Below are 14,237 nucleotides of genomic sequence, written 5' to 3'. Positions count from 1 at the left end.
CAAATTCTTCAGAGTGATTTTCTTCAGGACACACCAGACTTCTCAATATTAGTATGTTCATGAGGAATATGAACTTCATCGCAGATTCCTCGCGATTCATTTCTTCAGCTTCAGACCAATTTCTTCAACTGAAGACATATATTTTTAGGGGTCGATATTCTTCAAATATCTCAAACTCCTCAATGACTTATAGATCATGTGTATACTCACAAACACATTAGATACTTAACCTATAAGTCTTCAAACCACCAAAATCACTAAGGGGCACTAGATGCACTTACACATCGTGTGACTAACTCCTTAGTCACATTGAGCTCATGATGATGTTCTACCGAGTGGGCCCAGAGATACCTCTCCGTCATGCGGAGTGACAAATCCCGATCTCGATTCGTACCAACCCAACAGACACTTTCAGAGGTACCCGAAGTGCACCTTTATAGTCACCCAGTTACGTTGTGACGTTTGATACACCCAAAGCACTCCTACGGCATCCGGGAGTTGCACAATCTCACGGTCGAAGGAAAATACACTTGACATTAGAGAAGCTTTAGCATACGAACAATACGATCTAGTGCTACGCTTAGGATTGGGCCTTGTCCATCACATCATTCTCCCAATGATATGATCCCGTTATCAATGACATCTAATGCCCATGACCAGGAAACCATGATCATCTATTCACTAACGAGCTAGCCAACTAGAGGTTTGCTAGGGACACATTGTTATCTATTTATTCACACATGTATTACTGTTTCCTGTTAATACAATTATAGCATGAACAATAGACGGTTATCATGAACAAGGAAATATGATAATAACCATTTTATTATTGCCTCTAGGGCATATTTCCAACAAAAGAAGCAATAGATGTTATACCAAATCATTGGTTCGGTTCAAAAGTCAGCTAACAGATAATAGTAGTGCTGACTTGCCATGAAGCATGGTACCGAGAGAGGTATCATTCATCTTACTTTTACATTTTACATGCTAATATTACTATTGTGCCATGGTACCGAGAGAGGTATCATTCATCTTACTTTTACTTGCCATGAACCATGTTACCGAGAGAGGTATACCTGTAATATATTGCACCGAAAGAGTGCTCTTCATGTTTGGTAGCTTTGCTTGTTTTGCCGGAATGTTGATTCATTTCCGTTCCGGCAAATTTTAGGCGCGCCATATGTCCACTTTTTAGTAAATGTCATGCCCAAATTTTCTCAGCTTTAGGAATTGTCATCTAACGACGAATACTTTATGTGCGAATACTGCCAAGACAAGCGCGGCCTTTGCGACACGCCTTTCCTAGTTGATGATAGGCGCTTTAGCATCATGCTGGATGAGGACTTCGAAGTGGATACAGTAAGTCACAACGACAAGTCTTTTTTCGTAATTAAGCATGACTTCTTTGCTTCAACTTGTAATTTTTATTTTTTACTATTCTACTAGTGTATCCCGTGTCATGCAAGACATTATGTGTTGGATAAGATTGATTTCAGTACTGAAGAAACTATGGAGGTAAAGATAGTTCACTTGAGGACCGAGCATGGTTATACTTTTGCCGTAAACTTGTACAATGCAGACACCTACTCGTTTTTTGAATGCAAAACTTAGGTAGCACTATGCAAGGCTTATGCATTTGAGCCTAATATGCTTATCACCTTTGATATTCGTCCGGAAGATGAAATTGAAGGTAATATCGACATCTGAGTCGATGTGCAGACGCCTCCGGTTCTACCATTATGTGAGTTTCTCAACCACATTTATTAAGTAATTTATATTGTTTATTTAAAAATAGTTGACAACTTATTTCCATTGACAGCTTATTTTCATTCTTCAAAAAATGTACGGAAAATGATAGACAAAACCTATTACTACAATGATGAAGCAGAATTAACTTGTAAGGAGAAACATCATCTTGTCCGATTTATCAATGATCTTGAGAATTACAATACCTATCATCAATATCCCCAACATTATGGTCAATATGTGCCACTAGTGCACGTGGTGAACTACGGTAACATGCATGGAGATTTCATGGTAAGATTTTCTACTATTACGACATCCTTGCATCTTTTGCATAAATTCTTGTAAAACTAAACTACATTGCTAGCTACAAAGCTAATACTATATTTTTCAACAGAAAATCCCAGAAGATTGTGTGCCTCACCTGATGTTACTAAGAGTTCGTGTTGATGTTATGATGATACGACCAGCACGGCCAGGTCATCCTAGGTTTCTGATTTACTCCTGTCCATATCGGATTTCTAAAACCGATGAAGTCATGACAATCAAAGATCGGAAAAAATGTATGGTCTATCCTAGAGAGCTACTTGGAAGCAACATTGTGCGTAGGTCAAGAATTGGAGACAAGATGATCCCCATTCTCCATAATGGAGAGTCAGGGCCTATCTTGTTTTTTGATATTCTACCTAAGCAGAGGAGTAGGTCCTAGGTTCAATGTGTTATTATGTGCTACAATGTGATGATGTGCTACAATGTGTTAATGTGATGATGTGCTACAATGTGTTAATGTGATGATGTGCTACAATGTATTAAATAGTATTGGTGGTAATGACTATGATGATTATTAGCTATTTCCGAGATGATGTGATGATGTGCTACAATGTGTTAGAGTTGATGATGATGATGAGGAGGAGTTGTGATTATGACTAGTGACCAACTTTTGTTATATGATGTCTCATTGACTATGATGATTACTTCTACATCACTATGTATCGCTATTTTCGAGATGGTGTGATGATATTTTATGAAACTATTGTATAGAATATGTATCACTTACTTCTACATCACTTATATTCTGTGTTGTAATGTATTTTGTAACCTGTGCAAATATCAGAAAAGCAAAAAAATCCTAATATTCATAGTAGTGGCGCACCATCTAAAAGTGCGTCATTAGTAAACCCACAACAGTGGCACACTTCTCGGCCTACTAATGGAGCACCAGGTGGTGCGCCACTGTTATTTATATTAACAGTGGCGCACGAGGGGTGCACCATTACTATTTATTAGTAGTGGCGTGATAATAGTGGCGCACCTATAGTGCACCATTAATAGGCAAAATAGGTGCACCACTAATAGCCTTTTTTCTAGTAGTGTATCCATGGCCCTGGACTCAATCCAGTCATCCAATCAGGGGGCATGGGTGTTTCCGGTCTGGGACCGAGAGGGAAGAGCTCTTCCCTTGTAGAGAGCGGTATAAATTTGATCCCATGCTAGTCGAGGTTGGAGCCTCCTCGTCTTAAGGTTTTTCCCTGGCAGCGTAGCCCGCGTGAGGCCGGTCTTCGCAGAGGAAAAATGGGTGTGTACTTGTTGTGAGTGTTAACTTCTGAGATACCATACACGGGATTAGTCCGAGTGACTATTAGAACCCGTGGGTTGTGGGTAAAGAGTACATCCTATTCAGAGTCAAAACTATTCGAGTAGCCGTGTCCACGGTCAAGGATGACTCGTTGAGTAGTCAAGTGTCGGTACGAGTGTCGGTCTTCGGAGGAAGTTAACGAAATCAGGAGACTAATCATGAAATATGGTGGATGATCATAATAATTATTTTTACTGTGCACTAACCCCTATGATTATGTTAGTTGAATATCCCTGGGATGGTTCTACCTCCTGGATATTCAATATTTATTATTGTCTTATATAAGCCCTTTTTGTTGTGTCGCTTAGATGCCCGACTGTGGCAACTGTTATTTCTTTCATATAAGCCCTTTTGTATGGTGTCGCTTACGGGCCCGACTATGCCAACTGTTATTTCTTTCATATAAGCCCTTTCTATGTTGTCGCTTAGACGCCCGACTGTGTCAACTATTATTTCTTTCATATAAGCCCTTTCCGTGGCGTCGCTTAGACGCCCGGCTGTGGCAACTGTTATTACTTGCATCTGAGCCCTTTAGGCGGTCTCGCTCCAACGCCCGACTGCGGCACGCATGCTATTACTTATTCATTGTTTCCCTTCCTTTCTTGTTTATACAACTTTGGTGGAAATAGTTTATATGCATGAATGCATCCATGAATTAATTCGTATGGCATGATAGAGTTATTAAGTGGACTATGCATGCATCTCACCTGCTTTAACTTATCTGTTTTCTGGATGTTTGCGAGTACATTCAAAGTATTCACTGGCTTGTCCCTAGCTATTGTCTTGGCCAAATTGCGTTCGGAGAGGAGCACCATGCCGTCAACCCCGGAACCTAGGAGTCAAGGATAACAACCTTGTGAGATAGGAATTTATCCAAGTCGGCTGTTCCTGTGGGAATGGGGTCCCATGGGCACTGGAGATTCCTCGAGTCGCTTTCGCCGTCAGCCTCAGACTTTTGTCCAAACCAGTAGACCTTCATGGTCTTGTAACCCATATTTTGTATTTTGCTTGGATTTTCTGTATTGAGTGAGTGTCCACCAGCTAACAGTAGTCCTGGGGCTGGTGAACACAAAGGCTTGTTTTTTGGAAATTATTTTTCTGAAGAACCGATCACCACACGTCGTGATGAAGGCGTCAACCCACCATTCATCGTCTGGGTCCCAAGTTGATGCTTTTTTGAGCTCGATGTTGAAGAGTGCGACCTACTTCCGCATACGCCTATCCTTGCGACAGGCGGCTCTCTCTACCCTTCTCTCTGCCCTTCTTTGCGTGAGGAATGCATGCTCGTCCAGGACATCCTGTGGGAATTATTGGCACCACGCCGCCATGGCATGCTCGTCCATCACAGTGATGCCGAGGCTACGCTCCCGCCTACGGTTCTCGCGATGGTCCTCTTCGGTGAAAAGCCATGGGGGAGGCGCGAGCTACTGCGCCCACTCCCGCATCATCACCTCGGGGAAATTCATCTTCCTACGAGGCCGCGGAGGCGCCACGCCGCCGCGTCATACATGAGGGTGGCGTCTCCGGGGTTGTCGAACGTGCCGACGCCGAGGTGCATCTCGCCGAAGCGGATCTCGACGGAGAAGGTGTAGGAGGGGCGCGCACGGATGCCGCGGTAGCTTGAGCTTCCCCTGTGGCGCGGAGGCGATGAGGCGAGAAGGAAGAGCGGCGGAGAGGGCGTGTGGCCAGGCAGAGCGGGGAGAGGGCGCGTGGCGAGGCACAACGATGGAGAGGGCGTGGGGCGAGGAAGAGCGGTGCGGAGTGTGCGTGGAGTGGCGCTAGATTTACAGCGCGCGCGTCGACACGCGCCAAAGCTGCCGCGCGCGCCCCCGGTTTTCCCACGCACACTCATTTTTTTGCGCGCCACCTTTTTGCGGCACCGCACGGACGCTCGCGCGCTAAAATCGTTGTTTTTCGCGCGCACTTTATTTAGCGCATCTATTGGAGATGCTCTTATATTTAACAAATCTTAGTAAGGTGATGTAGTATACAAGAATAAAAAGGAAAATTTGAAACAACAAAATTGTACGAATCTCTATGCAAGATCAAAGGAATAAAACATCGATGGAGACATAACAAAGTTTCAGTTGACTAAAACTTAACAAAATTGTTTCCAAAACATATATAGGAGTGAAAAAGGTGTCCATGTCACCTCGAAAAACTGTTCGGTGTCATGCGAGGACCCTCCTCGCCAAGGATGTAAGAGTATCACTAGCTGATCCTGCAACCCGCCGTCCCACGAAACTCATTTACGTTATCCCAAAAACGATCTTTGCAGGACTTTGTAGTGAAGATCCAAGAGAGAGAAGAAGCCATCTAGCTACTAGCTATGGACCCGAAGGTCTATGGTGAACTACTCACGCATCATCAGAGAGGTCATGGTGTTGATGTAGAAGCCCTCCTTATCCGAATCCCCCTCCGGCAGGGCACCAGAACGTGCCCCAGATGGGATCTTTCGGAGACAAAAGTTTGCCGCGGCGGAAAAGTATTTTTGTGGATCTCTCTCGCAGTTTTGGAATTTTTAGGAATTTTTAGGCGGAAGAGGTAGGGCAGACGAGCCACTGGGGGCCCACAAGCTTGCTAGGCGCGCCCCTGGCCGCGCCTAGGGGGCTTGTGGGGTCCCCTGGTGGCCCCTGCCTTGGTTCTCACGTCCCGTGCGTATCTTCTGTTCCGGAAAAAATCTTTTCGGAAGTTTTATTCCGTTTGGACACCGTTTAAATCCTCCTTTGAAAAGGGTCAAAAACATGAAAAAATAGGAACTGACACTTGGCACTGAGTTAATAAGTTAATCCAAAAAAAGATATAAAAGGCATACAAAACATCCAAAGCTTGACAAGATAATAGCATGGAACCATCAAAAATTATAGATACGTTGGAGACGTATGAAGCATCCCCAAGCTTAACTCATGCTCGTCCTCGAGTAGGGAAGTGATAAAGACTGAATTTTTGATGTGGAATGCTACCTAGCATAGTTGTCCTTTGTAACTTCTTTCATGTGACATGAATGTTCAGATCCGTAAGATTCAAAACAATATTTTGCTATTGACATGAAAACAATAATACTTCAAGCAAACTAGCAAGGTTATCATGAACTTCCGAAATAACAAGGCCAAAGAAAGTTATCCCTACAAAATCATATAGTCTCGCTATGGTCCATCATCCTCACACAACTAATTTAAATCATGCACAACCTCGGTATTGGCCAAGTAATTGTTTTCACACTCTTACTTTCTCAAACTTTTTTGAACTCTCACGCAATACATGAGTGTGGGCCATGGGTATAGCACTATGGTGCAATAGAGTGTGGTGGTGGTTGTGAGATAAAAAGGAGGAGATGGTCACATTGACTCGGCGTATCAAAGGGCTATGGAGATGCCCATTAATAGATATCAATGTGAATAAGTAGGGATTGCCATACAAGGGATGCACTAGAGCTACAAGTATGTGAAAGCTCAAAAGGAGAACTAGTGGGTGTGCATCCAACTTGCTTGCTCACGAAGACCTAGGGCACTTTTGAGGAAGCCCATCATTGGAATATACAAGCCAAGTTATATAATAAAGATTCCCACTAGTATATGGTGGTGACAAAATGAGAGGCTCTCAATCATGAAGAACATGGTGCTATATTGAAGCACAAGTGTGGAAAAGATAGTAGCATTGTCCCTTCTCTCTTTTTCTCTCTTTTTTTTGTTTGGGCTCTTGGGCCTCTTTTTCTCTCTTTTTTTATTGTGGGCAACTTTGGCCTCTTTTTTTATTTCCTCACATGGGACAATGCTCTAATAATGTTGATGATCACACTTTTATTTACTCACAACTCAAAGCTCAGAATGATGATGACTCTATAGGAAATGCCTCCGGCAGTGTACCGGGATGTGCAACGATCTAGCTTGGCGTATGAAGTTGAAACATCTCGCTAGCTATCTTACGATCATGCAATGGCAATATGAGAGTGACGGCACAAGTCGTGAGACGGAATGGTGGGAGTTGCATGGCAATATATCTCGGAATGGCTATGAAAATGCCATAGTAGGTAGGTATGGTGGCTGTTTTGAGGAAGGCATATGGTGGGTTTGTGCACCAGCGAAAATTGCGCGGTACTAGAGAGGCTAGCAATGGTGGAAGGTTAAAGTGCATCTATACCATGGACTCACATTAGTCATGAAGAACTTACATACTTATTGCGAATTTTTTTGTTAGTAATCGAAACAAAGTGCTAAACGCATACTCCTAGGGGAAGGGTTGGTAGGTGTTAACCATCGCGTGATCCCGGCTGCAACACAATGGATGACAATCAATAGATCAATTATGCTCCGACTTTCTAACATAGCGGTTCACCATACGTGCATGTTACGGGAATCACTAACTTCAACACAAGTATTTCTAGATTCACAACACCCTACTAACATAACTCTTAATATTACCAAATCCACGTCTCAAAACTAATTGAGAGGAATCAAATTTCTCTTTCTACTCAATGCACATGAAGATGTAAGTTTTTGTATCCTCTTTGGGTACCTATCACCTTTGGGACTACTTTCATAGCATAAGCCAACTACCAAGTTACGTACCGCCGTGCTCTAAAAGATCTAAGTGAAGCACATAGAGCAAAATGGTCTAGCTCAAAAGATATGAGTGAAGCACAATGAGCATTTTAGCAAATTCACGATGAGTGCATGTCTCTATCAAAAGGTGTGCAACAAGGATGATTGTGACACACAAAAAAGAAAAGACTCCTACGATACAAGACGCTCCAAGCAAAACACATATCATGTGGTGAATGAAAATATAGCTCCAAGTAAGGTTACCGATGGATTGAAGACGAAAGAGGGGATTTCTTCCCGGGGCATCCCCAAGCTTAGGCTTTTTGGTGTCCTTGAATTTGGCTTGGGATGCCTTGGGCATCCCCAAGCTTGAGCTCTTTCCACTCTTTATCCCTTTGTCCATGAGAACATCACCCAAAACTTGAAAACTTCACAACACAAAACTTAAGCAGAAACTCATGATATCATTAGCACAAGAAAACAAACTACCACCTCTTTAGGTACTATAGAAATCTTGATTTCTATTTATATTGGTGTTAGATTACTATATTATCACTTTTCCATGGCTAGTACCCCCCGCTACTATCCATAGTTTCATCAAAACAAGCAACCAACCCAACAAAAACAGAATCTTCCAAAACAAACTAGTCTGTAGCAACCTGTATGCTTCGTATACTTCTAATACCTCAAAAATTCTGAAAAATTACGAATGCCTGGGAAAAAGGCATATCAACCAGCTGCAAAAAGAATCAACTCGAAAGCTCTTTTTGGATAAAAATGAAAAATAATTTCGTGAGATTTCTGTCTTTTTCCAGCAGGATCAAACAACCATCACCAAACTAGTCATAAAGGTTTTGCTTGGCTCAAACACAAAAAGAAACAGAAAAAACACAATCATAACAGAATTATGATGGTGTGGACGCAACAAAACAGAAAGAAAAAGATAAATTCATTGGGTTGCCTCCCAACAAGCGCTATTGTTTAACGCCCTTAGCTAGGCATAAGGTGATGGAATCACGTATCGTCGTCTTTGGTGCTCAAATCATAAGTAGCCCTCATCATGGACTCATAAGGCAATCTTATTTTCTTTCTAGGAAAATGCTCCATGCCCTTCTTTAAAGGAAATTGAAATCTAATATTCCCTTCCTTCATATCGATGATAGCACTAGTAGTCCTTAGGAAAGGTCTACCAAGAATGATAGGGCATGTAGGATTGCAATCAATATCAAGCACAATGAAATCCACGGGTACATAGTTCCTATTTGCAATAATAAGAACATCATTGATCCTTCCCATGGGTTTCTTGACAGTAGAATCCGCAAGATGCAAATTAAGAGAACACTCCTCAATCTCATTAAAGCCTAGAACATCACATAAAGACTTTGGAATCACGGAAACACTAGCACCCAAATCACACAAAGCATTGCATTCATAGTTTTTGATTTTGATTTTTATAGTAGGTTCCCACTCATCATGAAGCTTTCTAGGGATAGAAACTTCCAATTCAAGTTTCTCTTCAAGAGATTTTATCATAGCATCGACGATATGATTGGTAAAGGCCTTGTTTTTGCTATAAGCGTGTGGAGAGTTTAGCATGGATTGCATAAAGGAAATGCATTCAATCAAGGAGCAACAATCATAATTGAATTCCTTGAAATCCAAAGTAGTAGTTTCATTACTACTCAAGGTTTTTATATCTTCTACTCCAAGATAGATGGACTCCGAATCATTGGGGCGTTTTTCAACCAAAGTGGATTCATATCCATCCCCTTAATCATTAGGTTTGACACTAGAAAACCAAGATTCAATGGGAGTCACACCAAGCACTTTAAGATCTTCGTGATTCTTATCACGAGAACACGCCATTTTAAGCCATTCATGTCTAGCACGAATTTGGGCGGTTCTTCCTTTGCTCTCACTCATGGAAACACGCAGAACTTTCAAAGTTTCATCCATGTTGATCTTGGGAGGAGAACATCTAACTTTCAAAGCATCAATATCACTAGACATTCTATCAACGCTCCAAGCCAAATCGTCAATTTTGAGTAGTTTTTCCTCTATGGACGCATTGAAAATCTTTCGCGAGTTAATAAACTCTTTGATATTACTCTCTAGATCAGAGGTAATCTATTGTAATTTCCATGGGTATTGTTGTAGGAGTTGCCAAAGTTATTAGATGGGTTACTAGGAAAAGGCCTAGGAACATAGTTTCCTCTAAAAGCATTGTTGTTGCCAAAATTATTCCTACCAACAAAATTAACGTCCAAGCTCGCATTACTACTCTCAATCAAGGAAGACAAGGGCATGTCATTAGGATCTAAAGGAGCACTTATACTAGAAACCAAATTCATTAACTCATCCATCTTAGCACTCAACGAGTTAATTTCTTCTATAGAGTGTACCTTCTTACTAGTAGGTGACCTTTCAGTGTGCCACTGAGAGTAGTTTGTCATGATATTGTCTAGGAGTTTTGTGGCTTCTCCTAATGTGATTTCCATGAACGTTCCACCTGAGGCGGAGTCCAAGATATTTCTAGAAGCGAAATTCAAACCAGCGTAGAAGATTTGTATAATCATCCAAAGACTCAAGCCAAGAGCGGGACAATTTCTAATCATCAATTTCATTCTCTCCCAAGATTGTGCAACATGTTCGTGATCAAGTTGCTTAAAATTCATGATATCATTACGAGAGAGATAATCTTAGCCGGCGGAAAATACTTGGATATGTAAGCATCTTTGCACTTGTTCCAAGAATCAATACTATTTTTGGGCAAAGACGAAAACCAAGTTTTTGCTCGATCTCGCAAAGAGAACGGAAAAAGCTTCAATTTAATCACATCATTATCCACATCTTTTTTCTTTTGCATATCGCAAATCTCAATGAAGGTATTAAGATGGGATGCGGCATCTTCACTAGGAAGGCCATAGAATTGCTCTTTCATAACAAGATTCAGCAAAGCAACATTGATTTCGTATGATTCCGCACTAGTGGCGGGAGCAATCGGAGTACTAATAAAATCATTCTTATTAGTATCCGAGAAGTCAAAAAGTTTGGTGTTTTCAGTCATGGTGACTTCAGCAAGCAAACAAGCACACAAGCGAACAGAAAGCAAGCGAGAGAAAAGGGCGAACGAAAAAGGCAAATGAAAAAGGCAAATATTTTTCTAAATTTTTGTTTTTCAGAAGTGGGGGAGAGGAAAACGAGAGGCAAAAAAGTAAATGCAAGAGATGAGTTTGTGACACTTACTTGGATGAGTTATTGACTTGATCCTCCCAGGCAAGGGCGCCAGAAATCCTTCTGCTGCCTCTTGAGCTTGCGTTGGTTTTTCCCTTGAAGAGGAAAGGGTGATGCAGCACAGGAGCAGTAAGTATTTCCCTCAGTTTTAGAACCAAGGTATCAATCTAGTAGAAGAATCGAGGTCAAGTCCAAAGTACCTGTGCAAACACAAAAGAGCTTGCACCCAACGCTATAAAGGGGTTGTCAATCCCTTCAAGTTTGATTGCAAAATGAGATCCGAAGGCAGAAAGTGCAACGAAGTAAAAGTGTAAGGCTGAAAATATGGTGGGAAGTAGACCCCGGGGCCATAGTGTTCACTAGAGGCTTCTCTCAAAATAGCAAATAATACGGTGGGTGACCAAATTACTGTCGAGCAATTGATAGAACCGCGCAAAGTCATGACGATATCTAAGGCAATGATCATACATATAGGCATCACGTCCGAGACAAGTAAACCGATACTTTCTGCATCTACTACTATTACTCCACACATCGACCGCTATCCAGCATGCATCTAGTGTATTGAGTTCATGACGAACAGAGTAACGACTTAAGCAAAATGACATGATGTAGAGGGGTAAACTCAAACCAATGATGTAAACCCCATCTTTTTACCCTTGCTGGCAACAACACGATGCATGCCTCGCTACCCCTTCTGTCACTAGGTGAGGTCACCGCACGGTATGAACCCAAAACCAAGCACTTCTCCGATTGCAAGAATCATATATCAAGTTGGCCAAACAAAACCCACAACTCGAAGAGAATTACAAGGATATGAAATCATGCATATAAGAGATCAGAAGAAACTCAAATAAGATTCATAGATAATCTGATCATAAATCCACAATTCATCGGATCTCGACAAACACACCGCAAAAGAAGATTACATCGAATAGATCTCCATGAAGATCATGGACAACTTTTTATTGAAGATCCAAGAGAGAGAAGAAGCCATCTAGCTATTAGCTATGGACCGGAAGGTCTATGGTGAACTACTCACGCATCATCAGAGAGGTCATGGTGTTGATGAAGAAGCCCTCCGTATCCGAATCCCCCCTCCGGCAGGGCACCAGAACATGCCCCAGATGGGATCTTGCGGAGACAGAAGCTTGGGGCGGTGGAAACGTATTTTCGTGGATCTCTCTCGCAGTTTTGGATTTTTTAGGAATTTTTAGGCGGAAGAGGTAGGGCAGACGAGCCACGGGGGGCCCACAAGCCTGCTATGCGCGGGGCCCCCTGGCCGTGCCTAGGGGGCTTGTGGGGTCCCCTGGTGGCCCCTGCCTTGGTTCTCATGCCCCGTGCGTATCTTCTGTTCCAGAAAAAATCTTTTCGGAAGTTTTATTCCTTTTGGACACTGTTTAAAATACTGCTCTGAAAAGGGTCAAAACACGGAAAAAAAAACAGGAACTGACACTTGACACTGAGTTAATAAGTTAGTCCAAAAAATATAAAAAAGGCATACAAAACATCCAAAGTTTGACAAGATAATAGCATGGAACCATAAAAAATTATAGATACGTTGGAGACGTATCAGCCCCCTGTTGCCCCTCTAGCTCCCATCTTTTACTATAAGGAGGGTTTCGTTCCAGAAAAATCAAGGAGAGGCTTTCGGGAGGAATCTCCACCGCCACGAGGAGGAACTTCCATCCCGGAGGGGGAAATCGTCGCCATCGTCATCACCAATAGTCCTCTCATCGGAGGGGACTCATCACCATCAACATCTTCATCGGCACCATCTCATCTCCAAACCCTAGTTCATCTCTTGTAACCAATCTCCGTCTCGCGACTTCGATTGGTATTTGTAAGGTTGCTAGTAGTGTTAATTACTCTTTGTAGTTGATGCTAGTTGGATTACTCGATGGAAGATCATATGTTCAGATCTCTAATGCTATTCAATACCTCTCTGGTCATGAACATAATTATGCTTTGTGAGTAGTCACTTTTGTTCCTGAGGACATGGGATAAGTCTTGCTATAAGTAGTCATGTGAATTTGGTATTGGTTCGATATTTTGATGCGTTGTATGTTGTCTCTCCTCTAGTGGTGTTATGTGAACGTCGACTACATAACACTTCACCATTACTTGGGCCTAGAGGAAGGCATTGGGAAGTAATAAGTAGATGTTGGGTTGCTACAGTGACAGAAGCTTAAACCCTAGTTTATGCGTTGCTTCGTAAGGGGCTGATTTGGATCCACTAGTTTAATGCTATGGTTAGACTTAGTCCTAATTCTTCTTTCGTAGTTGCGGATGGTTGCGAGAGGGGTTAATCATAAGTGCGATGTTTGTCCAAGTAAGGGCAGCACCCAAGCACCGGTCCACCCACATATCAAATTATCAAAGTAGCGAACGCGAATCATATGAACCTGATGAAAACTAGCTTGAAAGAAATTCCTATGTGTCCTCGGGAGTGTTTCACCTCATATAAGAGTTTGTCCAGGCTTGTCCCTTGCTACAAAAGGGATTGGGTCATATTGTTGCACCTTTGCTAGTATTGTTACTTGCTACTCGCTACGAATCATCTTATCACACAACTATCCGTTACCTATAATTTCAGTGCCTGCACAGAATACCTTGCTGAAAACCACTTGTCAGTTCCTTCTGCTCCTCGTTGGGTTTGACGCTCTTACTTATCGAAAGGACTACGATAGATCCCCTACAGTTGTGGGTCATCAGGGCACTACCATGTGGGCCCAGGGTCATTAGCCACTAATAGACACTCAAAGGTAGGCCCCACCAGTCAGCTATTTAAACTATTAATTCAATGATTTAAATTAATCCAAGTACTCACTCACTTGTGGGTCGAGTTCCTTAATTAATTTGTTTAGTTTAAAATAAAACTATGTTAAGCCCTCTATCTATGATAGGTGGGTCCCACTCCTAAGTGTGATAAGTCAACTAGTTGGTTGACTGCTCACATCACTCTCATGTTATGCTGACGCATTAAATGTATTTGTTAAAATTAAATTAAATTTAATAAATTTTAGAATATTATTAAAACTTTGAAAAATCATATAAATTAATTTGAAAATTGGTTGAAAATA

Source organism: Hordeum vulgare, chromosome 5H (assembly GCF_904849725.1).
Source record: "Hordeum vulgare subsp. vulgare chromosome 5H, MorexV3_pseudomolecules_assembly, whole genome shotgun sequence".
Lineage (NCBI taxonomy): Eukaryota > Viridiplantae > Streptophyta > Magnoliopsida > Poales > Poaceae > Hordeum > Hordeum vulgare.
The sequence above is the reverse complement of the archived record's forward strand: the minus strand, read 5'-3'. Positions refer to the sequence as shown.